Source organism: Cnephaeus nilssonii, assembly GCF_951640355.1.
Source record: "Cnephaeus nilssonii genome assembly, chromosome: 13".
NCBI lineage: Eukaryota > Metazoa > Chordata > Mammalia > Chiroptera > Vespertilionidae > Cnephaeus > Cnephaeus nilssonii.
Window position 1 is genome coordinate 3425910 of NC_137084.1, and position 19390 is coordinate 3445299.

Sequence of the window (19390 nt, forward strand, 5' to 3'; positions counted from 1 at the left end):
CCCGCCCCGTCCTTGGCCCCTGTCCTGGGCGCCGCCCCAGCTGGCGTCCTCCACTGCAGGTCCCTCCCGGGTGCCCCCGTGAGCTGGGCTCGGCCTGGCCACGAGCTCAAGAACCCAACGCTGCACGCTTCTGCGGGGGCACCGCAGCGGGGAGTGGCTTTGTGGCCCCCGATCTCCGTCTCACAGCAAGTCCGTGGGCCCCAGGGCCCCTGCGCCCCCCCCCCCCCAGCCTCAGAAGGATCCCACTGGTACACGAAGGACCATCCTTCCCTGGCCAAGAGGGGCCGCTCAAACATGACACTCAACAACAGCAATAATAATATCATAAAGGAGACTGGGGGCTTGCTCCAGGCCCCGGGAGAGAACCACAGACAACAGGCTGGGGCTCGAAGGGCCCCGAGTCCCCCTGTCCCCTGATTCTCAGAGGACAATCATCAAAGCCACGTGCCCGGCCAGCGCGTCCTCCGGGGCCCCGCCTTGCGCAGCTGGGCGGGCACCGCCAGGAAGCGGCCTGTTCGGGGCATTGTTCTCGCTCAGAAGAGGATCTGGAAAGCAGAAGGAAACTGGAAACAACCACACGATGAATATCAGATGCTCCTTTCTCCCCGCTGCGGCGGCAGGAGGCTCAGCGGACAGCGCGCCCCACCCAGCAGCTGCAGCCGTCCAGGGCGCCGCCGAGCCCCCCGCCCCCCGCCCCCGCGGGGAAGGGCTGGGCCCCGCCTCGCTCGTCCCCATTGATTCCCAGGGTCGGGTCCTTCCTGCAGCGACTCATGGGGTTCACCGAGGGCCCAGCCGCCCCTGAGGCTGCGTCCCACCAGGCACGTGCGGACCCGCCACAGGCTCTGTGCTTGTCGCCTGAGGAACTGCTCCCACGGCATGGTGACAGACTCGCTCACTGAGCCCCCAGCTCCGAGGTGACGGGTGAGGGTGGGAGGGTGGGAGGGGGGAGGGGGGAGGGTGTGAAGGTGGGAGGGGGGAGGGGGAGGGGGGAGGGAGAGGGGGAGGGTGTGAGGGTGGGAGGGGGGAGGGGGGAAGGGGAGAGTGGGAGGGGGGAGGCGGGAGGGGAGAGGGGGGAGGGTGGGAGGGTGGGAGGGGGAGAGTGTGAGGGGGGAGGGTGTGAGGGTGGGAGGGGGAGAGTGTGAGGGGGAGGGTGTGAGGGGTGAGGGTGGGAGGTGCAAGGGGTGAGGGTGTGAGGGGTGAGGGGTGAGGGGGTGAGGAGTGAGGGGTGAGGGTGGGAGGGGTGAGGGTGGGAGAGTGGGAGGGTATGAGGGTGGGAGGGTGGGAGGTGGGAGGGGTGAGGGTGTGAGGGGGGAGGGGGGAGGGAGGAGGGTGGGAGGAGGGAGGGGGGAGGGTTTGAGGGGTGAGGCCTGAAGCTGAAGGAAGACCAAGAGGACCCCCGAGACACTGACCAGAGCGTGCAATATCCCGACCGACCGTGAGAAAGGTGACCCACTTGTCAGCGTCGCCACCGCACAGGGGTGTGGTTACCTGAAGCCGAACGCATCCCCAACTGCTGTGCCGCCTCTCCTGCTGGCTGACTCCCCCTCCCGTTCCGCTGGCCGAGCCCCCGGGCCAGTGGGCCACGTCGCCCCAGGGGCCCGTCAACCTCAAGTCCACAGCCACTGCCCTGTCCTGCTCGCCTGAAGGCCGCAGAGCCGTCCTGCCTTCCCCGCCCCCCGCCGGCCCCAGCCCACCCCCTGTGCTTCGCCCCTCCCAGGCTCCACTCCTCTGTGACCCACCCCAGAGCCAAGTGCCCTCGAGGACCCTTGTTCCGAGAGTCACCTTAGCTCGCCAGTGACCCAAGTGACAGCTGCCTCCAGGACAACTACAGGGCTGCCTCCACATCCCCCACCTCGCCCCCACCAAAGGTCAGCACAGCAGGGCCTGAGAGACGGTCCCCCAGTCCCTCTGGGTCCCCCCGCCAGAGGCCACTCGGTACAGCAGAAAGAGCAGGGAAGTTCTGAGACAAGAGCCTGATGTAGGCGGCAGGGACCGGCCCTCCGCCCCGCAGGCCCGAGGAAGGCCAAGTGCACCCTGTCCTCACAGAGCTGAGCTCCGGGAGCCTGATGGGGTGAGTGAGGACCAGAGCGGCGGGACGATGTCCCCCAGGTCCCAGCCCTCACTGTGTGCTGCTCCTGCCTGGGGGAGAAGCTCCCCGTGGGCAGGGCCAGCTGCTTCCTCCGTTGCCCCACGCACAGCTCACAGCATGTCTCTCCAGGTGTGGCCCTGAGCCACCTGCCCACTCACCTGGGGGCCTTCATTTGTGGGAAACCCCCCATTGTCTTCACCAGCAGAGAGGTGTGGACAAGGAGCCCGGAATGCTGGTGAACCTTGAGCCCTGGCAAAGGTCAGAGCTGTGCACCCACTGTTTAGTGGAGACAATGGTAGCTGAAGCAACTTCCCCACCAGACAGTCAGGTAAATCCTTACTGATAAGATAGTCTGCCTGTTACTGGAAATTGCCTGCCTAAGGGCTATAGGTGTACCCCAATTGAATAAAAGGATGGCAAGGCCTGAGCCCAAGCGGAGTCCTTCCTCTTGTGTTGGGCTCCCGCCTGGCCCCCCAATTTCCAAATTATTATTTCTTGTCTCGTCTCTTTCATTTGCGTGCGGCCCTTCTCCAGATCCTGAACCCTGAACCACACCGGAAGTGGGACTTCACATTCATTCACTGCAAATTCCTAGTCCCCACCCCAGTTCTACTCAGTCAGACTCTCCACGGGGGCCCAGCGATGGGCAGGTCAGGCACCCCAGGTGATTTTGAGGTTGCCTGACCTGCCAGCTCCTTCATTAACCATGACCCGTCCCACTAGGGAAGTAGGACAGGCCCTGACAAGAAGCATCGGTAGGGGAACCAGCCCTCTCATGGGGCCTGGGGGGTTCCTGAGACTTGGGGCTCCCAACACTACGACCGGGAGAGCCCAGGACAAGCCGGGGTGGTTGGCTATCCCAGCCCCCTTCCAACCCGCACGGGACAGGGGGCAGGGGCTCCGGGCTCACGGGCGAGAACAATGACCGCGGAGGGGCTCCTCGGGGTGTCGGGGTGTCGGGATGGAGCTGGCACGCGCCACCAAGGCACTTGGCTTGAAGTGGGCGTGGGCGCGTTTCTGGGATTTCACAACACTGCCAGCACAACATGAAGCCAGCCCACGAGGAACTGACTCAGGGTCTGGAAGAGTCCAGCTTGCCCAGGCTGCCCCCCAAAACCTACTCTCGCCACCCACCCTGTGCCTGCCCTGCGCTGACTTGCTCCCGCGGGGTCGGGGGGGTCACCCCGGGGTGGGAGGAGATAGTGAGAATCACGGGGTATCAAACCAGGAAGTGTCCCGGAGATCAAACAGGCCTGGCCCTCATTGATCCGCTGAGAAAATTAAGGCCCCGAAGGGCCAGGCGATTGGCCGGGGCACAGGGCTAGCCAGCCCCAAGGTGACCCCAGCTGTCCTGACCTCGCCCCTCTGCGCAAGCCCCTCTGCTGGGCAAAACTGACAAGAGCAGAAAAAGAAACCAGAAATAGTCACTGCAGGGAGGAGGAGGCGAGACCCATGGACGGGTCAGGGCAAAGGAGTGCCTGAGGGAGAATTGAGTTGTATAAAAATAATCGAAAATAATTTCGTTTTTGTACCCTAGCCGGTTGGCTCAGTGGATAGAGTGTCGGCCTGTGGACCGAAGGGTCCTGGGTTTGATTCTGGTCAAGGGCACGTACCTCGGTTACAGGCTCCTCCCCAGCCCGGGGCCCTGGTTGTGGCTCGTGCAGGAGGCAACTAATCAATGTATTTCTCTCACATCCGATGTTTCTCTCTGTCTTTCCCTCTCTCTTCCACTCTCACTAAAAATCAATGGAAAAATATCCTCGGGTGAGGATTAGCAAAAAAATAAAAATTAACAAAAACAGAGTTTGGTTTTCGTGATTATCTTTATAAAATGGTAAAAGGGGGCACAGAGAACACCCTTCTTTCATGGGTCGTGAGCAAAGAGCAGGAGGCCCGGCCCTGAGCTTGGGCGCAGGGACCCCGAGGCCCGGGCCAGCCGAACTGGACGCCACGCCGCCCTTTACCGGCAGCGAGACCAGGAGTCTGTCCCCCTCCATCGGGAGGAGAACAGCGCCCGCCCGAGGACTGCGGGACCGATTGCTAAAAAGGATTTTGCCTTCTCCCTAACTGAGAATTCAAAATCACTTCCTCCCCGTTCCAGTGACCAACGGGCACGCCTTCCAGGAACGGCTCCCTGCGGTCGGTCGGTCGGCCAGCGGGCCTTGGCGTGGCCGGCCCCTCGGGGAACGAGTGAGTCACTTTATAGAGTAGAATTTCCTGAATAGCTGAAGGAGGAACCCTGAATGACAGACATTGAAACTTTTACATAGAAGTCTCTCTAAAATGGCCTTTCCGCCTCCCCCTTCCCAAAACAGGGCGCCAGGACGTTCCCCCCGCGCCCCACCCCCACCCCGCCCCGGCTCTGCTCTGACCTCAGTGTCTTGCATTCAGAACTTGGCCTCTCTCCCCACAGTCCCCGCAATCCCGCCCCCCTCCTGTGCCCGTTCCTCGCACCCCGCCCTCCCTGGAACCTCATCTCTGGTCTCCAGCCCAGCACTCAACCCTCCCGGTCACGGGTATGGAAGCCCAGCGGCCACCCCGGGGGCTCGGCAGTTTCTGCCCCTGTTTGTTAGGGTGCAGGCCCGGGAACCTCGTAAGACCCCAGAGCCGTGCTGCCCACAATTGCAGCGACCGCCCCATTCACACTGCAGATCCCGTGGGCTCCCGACCAGCCAGCCCCGGCGGGTTCGGCCACATTTTTATGACAAAACTAAGGTTCACGGGGCGAGGTGAGCTTCAAAAGGCGGATGATTGGATCTGAGGTCTCCTAACTCCAAGTCCACATGCTTTGCTGGTTTTCCTTGTGCTGTTGTTTTTATGTATTTTTATCGATTTCAGAGAGGAAGGGAGAGAGAGATGGGAACATCAGTGATGAGAGAGAATATTGATCGGCTGCCTCCTGCACACCCCACCCTGGGAATCGAGCCTGCAACCCGGGCACGTGCCCTGACCGGGAATCAAACCGTGACCTCCTGGTTCATAGGTCAGCACTCAGCCACTGAGCCACACCGGCTGGGCTGCTTTGCTGTTCTTGAACCGCCTGCTTTGGTTAAACATCTGTCCTCTAAAACCTGCCAGGAGGACGGGCAGAGTAAGTAAGACCTGGCGATCCAGCTGAGCTCCTCCGACAGGGCGGTCAGCAGCCTCAGGCTGGCGACGGCTCTCTCCTTCCATTAGGGTTAAACTGTTGCTTGTGCCAATCATTGTAACTGCCAGTTGCAAAGAAGTGCTCAGCACAGGCAAGCCACGGAGGTGTCTGCAGGAGGTGGGAGGCAGGTGATGTGGTCACAAAGGTTTGGGCAGCCCGGCCGGCGTGGCCCAGGGGTCAAGCCTCGGCCTATGAACCAGGAGGTCACAGCTCGATTCCCGGTCAGGCCACGTGCCCGGGTTACTGCCTCTGTACCCGGTGGGGGGCGTGCAGGAGGCAGTCAATCCATGATTCTCTCTCATAATGGATGTTTCTATCTCTCTCTCCCACTTCCTTCCTCTCTGAAATCAATTATCCTATATAATAAAAGCCTAATATGCAAATCGACTGAACAGAGGAATGACCGGTCGCTATGACACACACTGACCACCAGGGGGCAGACGCTCAATGCAGGAGCTGCCCACAGGCCCCAGGCCAGCCAAGGCAGGTGCGAGCAAGGGCGGGGGGGTTGAGAGGGTAAAGGAGGGGAGGCCGATCACCCTGTCAGTCGCCCCACAGATCAGCCCTAATTACCAACCAGGCCTAGGGACCCTACCCATGCACGAATTTCATGCACCAGGCCTCTCGTAAATAAATAAATAAAAATAAAAGACCTGCTTTACTTGGTGGTCAGGCAAAGCCCGGCCCCTCCGCGCAGCCCAGCTCAAATCCTTTACGGGACGCCCCTGAAAGCAATGTGGTTGCACTTTAAGGGAAAGCACATATTCCACGGTCAGGCTTTCGCAGTGACCTCATTAGACAGCACGTGCAATAAACACCTTCAACTCCGTGCCTCTCGTCTTCCCCGTGGCTCGCCCAGCACGCCAAGAATTCATCTTGAAACGCTCAAGCCCGCTGGCACGGAGGAAAGAATGTCAGAAGGGGCCATCGGTTTGGAAAAGGAGAGACGGGGACTGTCTTGGGCAGTTCCCAGCGAGAGTGGGCAACAGCGCCTTCCTCCCATCCGCACGCCGTGGCCCGAATCTGCCCTTTTCCCCGTGAGATCCTGGCTTACGGTTCACCGCTTTGAAGTTCAATTCCACTCAACAAACGCTTCCCGGGGCCTGATCTCGGGTCAGACCCGGCGCCGGCGCCGAGGCCTCAAAGACAGGAAGCAGCACAGGGCCCTGCCCCCCAGCACCTTCTTCCACTGGGGGCAAGGGTACGAGTCACAGCCCTCCTATCGGGATCATATTCCCATAACCAGCCTCCAGCAGGAGCTGTGGTGGAGGGGTGCCTCAGGTGCGACGTGGGTACAGGCAAAGCCACAGGTGGTTCCAGAGAGAGCGAGGTTAGGGACCGAGGAGCTGACGTGTGGAACCACCTGAGTTCACCCGTGGCGGCCCGGGGGCACAGGGGCCAGCCCCTCCAGGTCTGAGGGCCGGATCCTAACCCCGAATCGGCGTGGGAACGCCTCTGGCTTCACGGAACGCCTCCTGCGATAGAGCCCTGGTCCCGGCTGCCCAAACCGCAAACACAGCGCGTGTACACGCCGCTGGCCACCCAGACGCTCTGCCCGCAGCCACACAAGGCGCTTGCGTGCGAGGAACGGCCCGCTGGGTGGCCTCCCAGGAGGGCGCGGCCCGCAATCTTGTGAAAGACCGTCTCCATCAGATCCTCGTCTCCCGCCAAACCCATCTCTCAGCTCTTTATTCTCTCAGAGAATCAACAAAACTTCCAAAGAGCCGGCTGCGCACAGAGCCCACGCTCACCAGCTGGTGGCTCTCAACCGCACGAAGAGCGCACACCAGGTGCTGGGCCGGCGGCACGTCCCCCGGCCTCGCCCGCCTGCTGCTCAGCCCAGGCCTCCTCCACCCGGGGTCAACCGTGGCAAGGTCAAAGGGCGTCCCATCCTGCCCAGCCGGTGTAGTCAGTGGTTGAGCATCGACCCAGGAACCAAGAGGTCATGGGTTCGATTCCCAGTCAGGGCACATGCCCTGGTTGCAGGCTCCCTGACTCACCCAGCCTCCCATCCATGTCAACTCAGCCCTCAGAAGCCCGAGCCAGGCCCTCGCCGGCGTGGCTCAGTGGACAGAGCGTTGGCCCACAGACTGAAAGGTTTGACTCCTAGTCAAGGGCATGCACCTGGGTTGCAGGCTCCATCCCCGGCCCTGGTCCACATGCACGCAGGAGGCAACCAATTAATGTGTCTCTCTCACAGTGATGTTTCTCTCCCCCCGCCCCCCACCACTTTCACTCTCTAAAAATCAATGGAAAAATATCCTTGGGTGAGGATTTAAAAATAAAAACAGCCTGACCAGGGCCAGGACGGCGTTTCCCTCCCCCTCCTCCCTCCTCCCTCCTCCCATCCCCTCCTGGAATCTCCCCCCCTCCCCCGCCCGTGGCCCAGGCCCTCCAGCAGGCTCACCAGGGGCCCTTGTTTAAAACGCTGTGACAGTGAGATTCGCCAGACACAAACAAACACCTACTACAGGGTCCCACGGAGAGGAGGGGCCTGGAGGAGCCACAGTCAGAGACAGAAGACAGAACGCCGGTGCCGGGGGCAGGGGAGGGGGTGAGTATTTAATGGGGACAGAGGTTCGGTCCGGGAAGATGGAAAAGTCCTGGAGGTGGTGGTGCTGATGGTTGTACACAATGTGACCGTGCTGAATGCCACAGAAACGCCACCTACCATGGCTAAGGTGGTGGGTGTTCTACTGCGTATATTTTACCACCATGAAAAGCAATGCGCCTAACTGGTGTGGCTCAGTGGTTGAGCGCTGACCTAGGAACCAGGAGGTCATGGCTGGGTTCCTGGTCAGGGCACATGCCCGGGTTGCAGGCTCCATCCCCAGTAGGGTGCATGCAGGAGGCAGCCGATCAATTCTCTCCCTCCCCTTCCTTTCTGAAATCAATAAAAATACATTAGCCCTAGCCGGTTTGGCTCAGTGGATAGAGCGTCAGCCTGTGGACTGAAAGGTCCCGGGTTCGATTCCAGTCAAGAGCACATGCCAGGGTTGCAGGCTCCATCCCTAGTAGGGGGCGTGCAGGAGGCAGCTGATCCATGATTCTCTCTCATCATTGATGTTTCAATCTCTCTCTCCCTCTCCCTTCCTCTCTGAAATCAATACAAATATATTGAACTAATACTAATAACTCGGTGACAAAATCGAAACCCTGGGAGCGGTGCAGGCCCCCCCCCCCCCCCCCCCGCATGGTTCTTAGGCTCCTACGCGTGAGGACGGGGCGCTCCTGCCTCTCGGCCACGGAGCCTCGGCCCAGTCCCGCCGTCCTCGCCTGGGACCGCTCCTCCTCACGCGGCACCTTCCTCTCGTGCGGGTCGCACAGCGCGAGGAACAGGAAGTGCGGGCGGGTGGCAGCTGCTCGGCCAAACAGCCCTCCGTCCGCCACACCCGTGACCGCGCAGCCCCAGGCACCACGCATCGAACCCGCATCCCGGAGCCGCAGATGGCACAGCCCCTGCTAAAGGAGCCCACCCCCCCCCACACACACACACACACACACACACACCCCGGCGGCACCAGGACGCCCCTGAGCTCTGAGGGGCCGGGGCGCGGCAGCGCTCCGGAGGCCACGTCCAGGGGAACACCGGGAACTCGGAGGGGGGTCTGGCCCTGGACGGGTGGCTCAGGTGGTTGGAGGGTCGGACACACACCAAAAGGTTTCGGGCTCCATCCCCAGGTGCGTAAGTCCGGGAGGCAACTGATGGGTCTCTCTCTCTCTCTCTCTCAAACACACACACACACACACACACACACACACACACACACACACACACACTAAAACCCGTATCCTCAGGTAAGGATTAAAAACAGAAGGGGAGACCTAGCCAGTCTGGCTCAGCAGATTGAGCGGCGGCACGCCAACTGAAAGGTCTCGGATTCGATTCCGGCCAAGGGCAGGCGCCTCGGTGACGGGCTCCATCCCTGGCCCTGGTCAGGGCTCGTGAGGGCGGTGACCAATCAATGTATCTCTCACTCTCTGTCTCTCCCTCCCTTCCACTCCCTCTGTTAAAAAAAAGTATAAAAAATAAAAGGGGATCCCAGCTCAGGGGAGGGTCGAGGCTTTCCTGGGCTGCGGGGGGGGCTGCACCCAATCCCGAAGGATAATTGCCTGGTGGGGGGCGGGCCAGGCCATTCCTGGCAAAGGAACAGCACGTGCAAAGGCCCAGGGGCCTCGGTACTGGAGAGAAGGAGCAGGGGGGGTGGTCGGGCTGGGGGTGCCACCAGCGTTAACGGGAAGCCTGGGCAGAGGTTTCACTCGGGGCCTCAGCCTCCCGAGACCCCGCCTCCCCTCCTCCAGCCGCCTCTGCTCCCGATGTTCCCTGAAGAACAAAGCACATGCACTCCTTATCTGCTCCCCCAGCGCTGCCTGTGGCTCCTGGGGGCCTCCCCTCCCACCGCCTCGCCCAGGGCCCAGGCAGGCGTGGTCCGCACACACACATTCCATTCTTGTAGCTAGACCACGGGGCAGGGGGGGGGGCTCCCCCAGCCCAGCAGGAGCCCACACGTAGTTATCTGCTGGGCCTCCTGGGCCGTTTTAACCATTTTCTAGGCCTCAGGAGCGTGCTGATGGGAAAGCGCGTCTCTCCTTTTCCCCTTTTTACTTCCCCCACGGGAACCACCCGCCACGTTTAGAAAAGAGGAACATGCCCAGCCGGCCAGCGTGGCTCCGGGCTGAGCATCGGTCCATGAACCAGGAGGTCGCGATGGATTCCCGGTCAGGGCACAGGCCCGGGGGGGGGGGGGGGGGGGGCTCCCTCTCCAGGGTGGGGCGTGCAGGAGGCAGCCGATCAGTGATTCTCGCCATTGATATGTGTGTCTCTCTCTCCCTCTCCCTTTCTCTCTCTAAAATCAATTTTTAAAGTTGTTTTTTTTCCCCAGAAAAGAGGACCATGCACACCCAGCACAAAAAGCACTCAGCCCATCCCTCCGGGGCCCGGGCACAGGCGTCTCCCTGAGTCCACGGCGAAGATTACAGAGTGCCCGCTGAGCGCTGACTGTCACCAGATCGCCGGGCGCGTTGTTAGTAGCTTTACTGTCTTAAGGAGGTCGGTTCACGTGAGTGGCTGGAGGTCTGTAAAGCGGTGGCTGCGCTAGGCCAGTGGTCGGCAAACTCATTCGTCAACAGAGCCGAATACCAACAGGACAACGACTGAAATTTCTTTTGAGAGCCACATTTTTTAAACGTAAACTTCTTCTAGCGCCACTTCTTCAACATAGACTCGCCCAGGCCGTGGTGTTTTGTGGAAGAGCCACACTCAAGGGGCCCAAGAGCCGCACGTGGCTCGCGAGCCGCAGTTTGCCGACCACGGCCCTAAATGGTTGGCGAGGCCCACATTCTTGTCTGGGGTACAAGGAGGGGTGGAAGGTCGCCAGGCTGCTCCCGACCTTTCCTTGGGGTGTCTCCCTCACCTGGCCTCCCCCCCCCCCAACGCCCGGCCCCTCCCCCGCGGTGCTGTGCGCGCAGCCGCCGCCACGTGAGACCGCAGCTCTGGTCCCGGAACCGGCTCTCCAAGTGGGTGATCAGCCCTGAGTGCAACCCTGGCCTTTCCCCCGTTTGGCTGGAGACTGTGCTGAAAGGTGCCAGCGCGGCTTCAGGGAGCGTTCCCGCCTCGCGCTCCCGCCCCCATGGAAAGCGGCGGCCAGCGTGGCGGCGCCAGGGAGCGGGCACCGTCCACAGGTAGAGGACGGGAAGACGCAAGTCCCCCCCCCCCCAACCCCCGGGCTTGGCTCCGCACTGAAGGGCCTCACCCCCCCCTCCTCATGTCCAGCAAGACAGGGAGGACGTGGGAGGCCTGGCCAGACCCGGCCCCCCTGCCTGTGCCCACGGGGGGGGGGAGGGCAGGCTGGACCCAGGGCCCGCTGTCCTCAGCTCCCCTCGGTGACTAACGCTTCGGGGGGGGGAAGGGGGGAGAAAATGAAGCTTAAGGGTGAACGCAGTCGCTGGTGGTGACAGAGGGGATTCTAGGTACCAGCAGGCGTGGGACCCGCAGAGGAGACCCCGACCCCTTCTCGGGGGCCCTGAACGCGCAGCCTGACCTCTGACCCCGGACACGGCCTCTTCCCTGGTTCCGCTCTGCAAGGAATTCTACAAGCAGTAAAAAAAAAAGGGGGGGTCCCCCTGGATTTGCTGCGTTCCGGTCTGACCACGTGGGCATGCGTGGCACCGAGGAGCCCCTTGCCCAGCCAGGACAGCGGGCAGCAGAGCCAGGCCTCCCAACCAACGCGCTCCGCCTTCCAGAAAGCTCTGAGGCCGCCCCCGCGGGAGCCCCGCGGCCGGGACCGCGGCCGGCTGACCGCTCACCGCGAGGTCACTTGGGGGAGAAGGAAGGTGTTCGGGCCGAATTGCGTGCCCCCCGCCCGCCCCCAAATTCTCAGGGAGAGGTGCCTGCTCCGGCCCCCGGGGTGACCGCCTCTGACGACGTGTCTTTAGAGACGCGGTCACGTCACCGTGCGGTCAGGAGGGCTCGCCCAAGGCGCTGACCCTCCAGGTCCGGGCCGACCCCGCTGTCTAGACGCAAAGACCTTTCACTGTCTGTGCCCACCCTCCTGCCCACCCCCTTCCCGCGGCCCGCCATGCCTCCTCTCTGCACGTGGGGTCAATGCCACCTTCCCTGCCACGTCGGCCATGCCCCCCCCCCACCCCTGGGCCACCAGGCAGACCGTCCTCACGCTGTCGGGCGCCTCATTCCTCAAGGCTCAGCTCAAGCGTCCTCACCAAGCCTCCCCGGCCCCCGCGGCGGCGCCCGTCAGAGGAAGGGCGCCGAGCCAGCCGGCCTGGATCCCCGTCCTGGCTTTGCCCTTGACCGCTCTGTGACTTTGGGCAAATTTCTTCCCCTTCCTTTTCCTCCACCATAAAACGGGGCTGTGATTTCAGCCGCTTCCCAGGGCCATCAGGAGGAGTCAGGGAGTGAGGTCACGGAACGTATTTGCGTTGTGCCCGCCACAGAGGAGAGGCTCGATCGGGGTCAGTTCTTGTTTTCATTTGTATGATTGCCGCCCCGTCCCCACCCTCTTCAGGACTCTCTCCCCCTGGATTCTACACCTCACCCCGCAGACGCCGCGCCACTCGAGCGCGTAGTTACAGCCGATCGGGTGCTGCTCCCCGCAAGTTCAAGTGCAACGAAGCCGAAGAGGAGCAGGGTCTCGTCACCGGAACATCAATGAGCAACGGCTTATGCGCGAACGGAAAACACGCCTCGTCCCCCCGCCCCCTGCCCCCCGGGAGCACTTGGCCCTAAGAAACCTGGCAGGGAAAGATGGGGACAAGTTACACGAGACGTTAATCCACGAAAACGCCCGCGGAAGGGCCCTGGATCCCCCCACCCGTGCCTTTGCGCACACGGAGCCGGCCTGGGGGAGACCTGGCTTTCACCTCGAGCGACGCTGTCTGGGGGCGGCCTGATCAGAGGCGAGGACCCCAGCCGCATCTGCTCCTCCTGAAACTGAGCAGCCCCCGAGTTACAGGAGCCCCCCCCCCCAGGCCAGGGCCCACGACGGGGATCGGATCCGGGTGGGATGAGTCCCCGATGCTGGGCAGGCCTTCAGGTCTCCCCCCCAGGCCACGGAGGCTCAGGGATCCGTCAGTCGTGGCTCCAAACGACACAGAAGTCACGTGACACTCGCCGTTCTCGGGGCTCCGTCTCCTCGGCTTTGAGGCGAGGGGTTTGTGGAACCGGAGGTCGGACCACAGTGCTCTCCGCGCGGGCGGCGCAAGGACACGCAGTCGGAGCGCTCTGGGGGTCTGGCTGTCATCCCTGCGCCAAAGCCCCCCACGGGCTCCCTGCAAACCCCGCCAAACCCCGAGCCGCTCTTCCCAGCGATAGAACAGTCCATCACCAAGTTCCCCTGGACCCCAAACACCCCAAAGAGCCAAAGCAACCCCGAGACAGAACAGGGCTGGCGGCGGCGTGCTTCCCCACTGCAAACCCCGTCCTGCAGCTCCGGTAACCGGTAACCAAACGGCGTGGCACCAGCACGAACACCGGCGCGGACACCAGCGGAGGACGAGCCCAGAAACCAACCCACGCGCGGACGGCCGGTCACCTCACCGTGGAGAAGCCGGGCGCGCACAGCGGGAGGGAACAGACGGCAGTGAGGGAGGGTGTGAGTCCCCCCCCCCGCCCCCCCCAGAGCCGGGCGGGGAGGTCGGGAGGAAGACGCAGAGCCACACGCTCACCGGTCTGTGCCTGACACGGGCCGCCTGGCTGCGAGGTGCCGAGCTAAGGATGGCCCACAAGGTGTGCGCCTTCCCTGGGTCCAGTCCCGGCTCCGACGGGCCCTTCCGGCGAGCGGCCTGATGCTGTGAAGCCTTCGTTCCGGCTCTGATAACCACGTCACGCATTTGCCCGTGGGAGTGCGGACAGAGCCGAGGGGGCGCCGGGTCACTGGGCTTTTCAGCAAATGTTGGTCGGGTGCCCACGAAATGACACACACTGTCCCCCGTCTTAAAGAGAAAAGGCCTGCGGACTGAGGGGTCCCGGGTTCGATTCCAGTCAGAGGCACGTGCCCAGGTTGCAGGCTCGATCCCCAGTAGTGGGCGTGCAGGAGGCAGCCAATCAATGATTCTCTCTCATCGTTGATATTTCTCTCTCTCCCCTCCCTTCCGCTCTGAAATCAATAAAAATACATTTTTTTTAAAAGACATTATGCTAAGGGAAGTAAGCCAGACACGAAGAACCAATATAAGGGACCTAAAGTAGTTAAATTCAGAGAAACAGAAAGGAGCGTGTGGTTGCCAGGGACGAGGGGATGGGGGAGGGGAAGCCAAAGCTTCGTGGGGACGGCCTCTCTGCTGGGAGGATGGAATGTTCTGGAGATGATGGCGCGATGGTTGCACTGAGAAGGCACGCAATGCCACGGAGCTGCACGCTTAACATAAGGTGGTACATTTTATGTCATGTCTGTTTCATGATTCTTTTATTTTCAATACGTTTTTATTGATTTTTAGAGAGAGGGAAAGGGAGAGGAAGAGAGAGATAGAAACATTGATGAGAGAGAAACATCATCGATGGGCTGTCTCCCGCACGCCCCCTGCTGGGGATCAGACCCGAAACCTGGGCGTGTGCCCTGACGGGAATCAAACCGGCGACCTCTTGGTTCCTGAATCAACACTCAACCGCGGAGCCGCACGGCTGAGCTATTCTTCACTCTGAACAGACAGACGGCTCTCCCAGGTCAGTCCGCGGGCAAGGGCTCCCACGGCTTCAGATTCATAACACGGACTCACATGCAAGTCACCCTCAAGCTCCCGTGGTTAACTGTGGGTGCAGGGATGTCCGCGTCCATGCCACCAGCCCGTGCCACCAGCCCATGCACCCAGGGGCTTCAGGCGGGGACGGGGGGGCCCTGGGGGAGGGGCAGGGCGGAGCGGAAGCCGTCCCGGGGGAAAGCAGCCCTGAGAGAGGATAAAGCGGAATAAAGGGGTCAGGGGAGCCGAGTGAGCTAAGCAGGTGGACACCACGGAGCTGGGACACCGCGGGCCCCAGGCGGGAGGGGACACCTGACGACAGCGTTGGAGGCCAGGAGAAAGTCACCATGGTTACCAGACGCCCGGGGAGGGGGCGAGGGCGCCTAATTGTAACGGCGCACATTCCCTGCGCACGGTCCCCACCAGCACCGTACACGGCGGAGCTGGCTTCCTCCCCACACCCCCCGACCCCCCCCCCCCCCCGCAGGGACGCCCTGCAGTCACCCTGCTTTCACAAGGGGGGACGAGACGCGCCAAAGTTAGAGCAGCAGAAGCAGGACTCGAACCCGGGCAGGCCCGCCGTGCTCCAGGCCTGGGTGCGGCCTGCAGCTCCTGACTGTCAGCTGACAGCCGCCGGCCTTCACCCTTCAGAACCCCCGTAGCATCCCCCCACCGCGGGCCAGGTCCCGTCCGGGTTCCCGACTCCGCTGGTCCGAGTCTGGCAGCCTCTCTCCAAGCCCAGGGCCCTGCGGATGTTCCGCTCATTCACCCAGGACTCCACGGCAGCCCCGGCAGCGCTCCGCCCTGTCCTGTCCGCCCGTCCGCCCCGTCCGCCCCGTCCGCCCGTCCGCCCCGTCCGCCCCGTCCGCCCCGTCCACCTGTCCGCCCTGTCCTGTCCGCCCCGTCCGCCCCGTCCGCCCCGTCCGCCCTGTCCTGTCCGCCCTGTCCGCCCCGTCCGCCCCGTCCGCCCCGTCCGCCCCGTCCTGTCCGCCCGTCCGCCCCGTCCTGTCCGCCCCGTCCGCCCCGTCCGCCCGTCCGCCCCGTCCGCCCCGTCCGCCCTGTCCTGTCCGCCCCGTCCGCCCTGTCCTGTCCGCCCCGTCCGCCCTGTCCTGTCCGCCCCGTCCGCCTGTCCGCCCCGTCCGCCTGTCCGCCCCGTCCGCCCTGTCCGCCCTGTCTGCCCCGTCCGCCCTGTCTGCCCTGTCCGCCCTGTCCGCCCCGTCCGCCTGTCCGCCCCGTCTGCCTGTCCGCCCCGTCCGCCCTGTCCTGTCCGCCCCGTCCGCCCTGTCCTGTCCGCCCTGTCCGCCCCGTCCGCCTGTCCGCCCCGTCCGCCCCGTCCGCCTGTCCGCCCCGTCCGCCCGTCCGCCCTGTCCGCAGAGCTGGTACCAGAAGGAACCGCAGGTGCCTCCTGCGAGGGGTCTGGAGGAGGCTGGGGCTCAAGCAGGGGCGCGGGCGCCTTCCTGGCCTCGGGGAGCGTGTTTGCGCAGAACTCCGCTCCCGGGGCCGTGAAAGTGCGGGCCAGGCAGGTTGGTTTCTAAGAAAACGACCCCGTCAGAGAGAAGCCCGTGACGGTCCCAGGTGAGTCCCGGCCAGGAGAACGGGAGTCTCTCCCGGAAACCGAGGGCGTGAGGAGGAAGGCCACGCGGTCCCTCTGCACTGCGGGCTTGACCGTCCCGCCTGGCCGCTGGGCCTGCGCCTCCTTGGGGCCGGCTGCAGTCACCGTTCACCAATGCACAGACACACGCAGCCCGTGCACAACAAGTCCTTCGAGGAAAGGGGTCTCGTTCCAATCACCTCTCAATCCCAAGACACCTAACCCATGTCGACGGGGCACCCGGTACAAGAAGAACGCGCTGCGCCGGGCGGGCGGACGCCGTGGGAGGGCGGAGCCGGCCCCCAAGGGCGAGCGGAGGGCCCCGCCCTGATGCTGGGAAGGCAGCCAGAGCTCCCGCCATCATCCTTCGTCCTTCATCCTTCCGTCCGGCTTATGTGCCGGGGCCTCCCCGGGTCTCCGCGGACGTGAAGTCCATGGAAGCCCTGTACCGGGAGAGCCCAAACCCGGGGGCCTGGGGGTCGGGGGAAGCTTTCAAAAGTCCCAGAGGCCCGCCTTCTGTGGGATCTCCTGATGGTTGAGTGTTTGCAACTATCTCAAAAAAAAAAAACAACCGAAAAGCTTTCCAGCTGGGCAGGCCCAAAGCACAGCTACCATCCAGGCTGAGCCCACGGCCCGCAGCCGGCTCCCCACGACCCAGGACTCCACACCCAGAGCGCCCCCTTCCCCTCGGCTCCCTGCACGGGCGGCTCCCCGCTGGGAGGCCGAGAAAGCTCTTCCGCTGCAGGGTCAGGAGCACTCGTCCCAAACGCGGGTGTCCAGGCGGATGGAGACCGAGCCTTTCACGCTCAGCCTCCGCCCCGCCCTGAGCCCCGCAGTGAGCAGAGGCGCCCGCCCGCCCGTGAGCAGGAAATGTCCCAGGGCGGCCGCGTACAAAGGACCCCTTGAGGCTCCTTCTGAAGGGAGTCAAAGGGCCCCCATAGTGAGAGCGTTTTGTACCGACTCCCAAACGCTGGGGGGGAGAAAAAGGACTTGCATTCCGAGGCCCTGGAGAGCGGGCGGCCCCGGGTCCTGAGCCAGCTCTTGGCAGTGTGGCTTCCGGGCCCAGGAAGGCAGGGCCGCAGGCCGGGGCTCCTGATCTCCGGATGGAGGTGGCCGCTGTCCCCGTGAGGTCATCATCCCTGCTTCCCGCCCCCTCCTCTCACCTGCGTTGGGAGCGGAGACAGACGCTGCCCGGGCGTGGCCGGGGGCCGCTCGGCCGGGGGCCCCGTCGGGCTGGTTCTGGTCTTCGCGGTCCAGTGCTGATGGCCGGGGCGGGTTCTATCAACAAGAACGTGGATCATTACCGGGTAACTCAACTAGTCACCCAGCCGGCGAACACTCTCAGACGCCCGTGTGGGTCGATGATAACCCAGAGGCCTCACCTGCACCCCGCACCGCCCGGCCCCGCCCACTGCACCCTGGCTGGACGCTCTGCGGTGTAGCTGGAAAACACCCTGCGAGAGTGAGCGGACCACGCGGACACATCCAGAGGCGACACCGCCATCCCAGCTTCCTCGGGTCAGCAGGCCGGTTTGGCAGAGGCAGAGGAAGATGAGGTTCAATTCCACACCGAGGAGCAAGCGCCTCCGGGGGAATGTGCAGAGGGGGGCTGGGCGTCGCTGCGCACGGCGCTCTCCCCGGCCCAGCCCTGAGCTGGGTGCGGGGGCAGGCGCGGTCCACAGACTGAGCTCCCCTGGGCCTTCCTGAAGCCTCAGGTGGGGGTCCCCACCCGCACCATCTCGGAGTAGGCAGGAAGGACAGCCCCCCGGCACGGGATTCCTGGCCAAACCAGGATTCTGTCCGGCAGCGACCGCGAAACCAGTCCGGGGAGCACGTGGCCGCTCCCGATGGCCTCCGCGGGCTCGCCTTCTTGCTTTTGCTCAAGGTGCACAGCATCGCAAGACGCCGCGTTCCTGAGAAGACAGGAACTTGGAGGCTGGTGAGCAGCGGAGTCTGGATCTTCAGCCTGAAATTGTGATTTTCTCATCCGCGCTCCCTTCTTACACAACGTCCACCTCCCCGGTCCCAAGCCTGCAGAGGGGGGCTGGGCCCGCTCCCATTTTCCTCAGCCGTAAGCATCAGGCGAGCCCTTCGTGAGTCTTCCCTGAGGGCTGGGCCCTGGGCTGGTCACCCTGGTGTCCCTGTTTGGAGAGCCTGGCCCGGGGTCCCAGTGCTCCGGAAACGCTGTGGCTTGGGCAGATGACCAGGGAGGGAAGGAAGGAGGGAGGGAGGGAAGGAAGGAAGGAAGGAAAGGAGGAAGGAAGGGAGGAAGGAAGGAAGGAAGGAAAGGAGGAAGAAAGGGAGGGAGGGAGGGAGGGAGGGAGGGAGGGAGGGAGGGAGGGAGGGAGGGAGAGAAACTCTGCCATTTGAGAGCTTGTGGGAAGAGAGGAGCCAGGAAGGAGGGCAAAGCCATCCTAACCACACAGACATTAAGACAAACGGCCCGGCCAGTGTGGCTCAGTGGTTGGTGTCAGCCTATGAACCTGGAGGTCACAGTTCGATTCCCAGTCAGAGCACATGCCCGGGTTGTGGCTTGATCCCCAGTGTGGGGCGTGCAGGAGGCAGCCGATCCATGATTCTCTCATCATTGATGTTTCTACCTCTCTCTCCCTCTCCCTTCCTCTCTGAAATCAATACAAATATTCTTTTTTCTTTTTTTTTTGTAAAAAGACAAGATGTCAGTAAGCCAGGGGAGGAGAGGGCTCCAGGAGGGAGGGCACAGCACCAAGTGCCCAGATCCCCCCCGGGGCAGAATAAAGGGGCAGTGGGCGGGCCCTAGAGTGACGGGGGGGGGGGGGGGGGAGGCTATGGACCCAGCGGGGGGGGGGGGCGGGGGACTACACTTCCGCCTGAAGGACCGTGCATTTCCTAACCACGAGGGGCAGGAACACGCCCAAGGCTCTTTGAAAGCCCACGCAGGTCCGTTCCATCCCCCGACCCTTCCAGGTCCCCAGCTGATCAAACACGGGACAGGCGGGCCGGTGCGAATTGTCCCACAGAAGCCATCTTGCCTTCCTCAGGAAGGACGTGGTTGCGTCATGAAGCACTCAAAAACTCTGCCTTCTCTTTCCAGTTGCTCGTTTTTCAATTACAGAATGGAACTCAACGTACTTCTGAGTAACCACAGGAGAAAGGAATGCTTTCTCTCAGAAAGGACCCAGTAACAGCATCAGTGCGCCAGGCAGCTCCGACGGGACGGTTAACTCCTTAGAGCAACTCCGGAGGGAGCTGCTGCTCTTGCTCCGTTTCGGGCCAAGGGGGGGGGGGGGGGGGGAGGGGGAGTCTCGAGCCCCTCGCCCAGGAGCGTGCAGCGAGGAAGCGGCGGTGCAGGAAGTGGAACCCAGGCTGCCTGGCTCATGAACCCACGCGC

At 63.1% G+C, this 19390-nt stretch overlaps 1 long non-coding RNA gene across 2 annotated transcripts in view; it reads right to left on the reverse strand.

Moving 5' to 3' along the window:
- LOC307109100 overlaps positions 1-18105 on the reverse strand; it is a 33725-nt gene extending 15620 nt beyond the window's left edge. For both annotated transcript variants that reach the window (XR_013814378.1, XR_013814379.1), the window contains exons 1-2: positions 17403-18105; positions 17184-17298 (exon numbers count right to left, since the gene is read on the reverse strand). This is a non-coding gene — a long non-coding RNA (uncharacterized lncRNA). The remainder of the gene's footprint in view (positions 1-17183; positions 17299-17402) is intronic.
- Positions 18106-19390: the final 1285 nt, after the last annotated feature.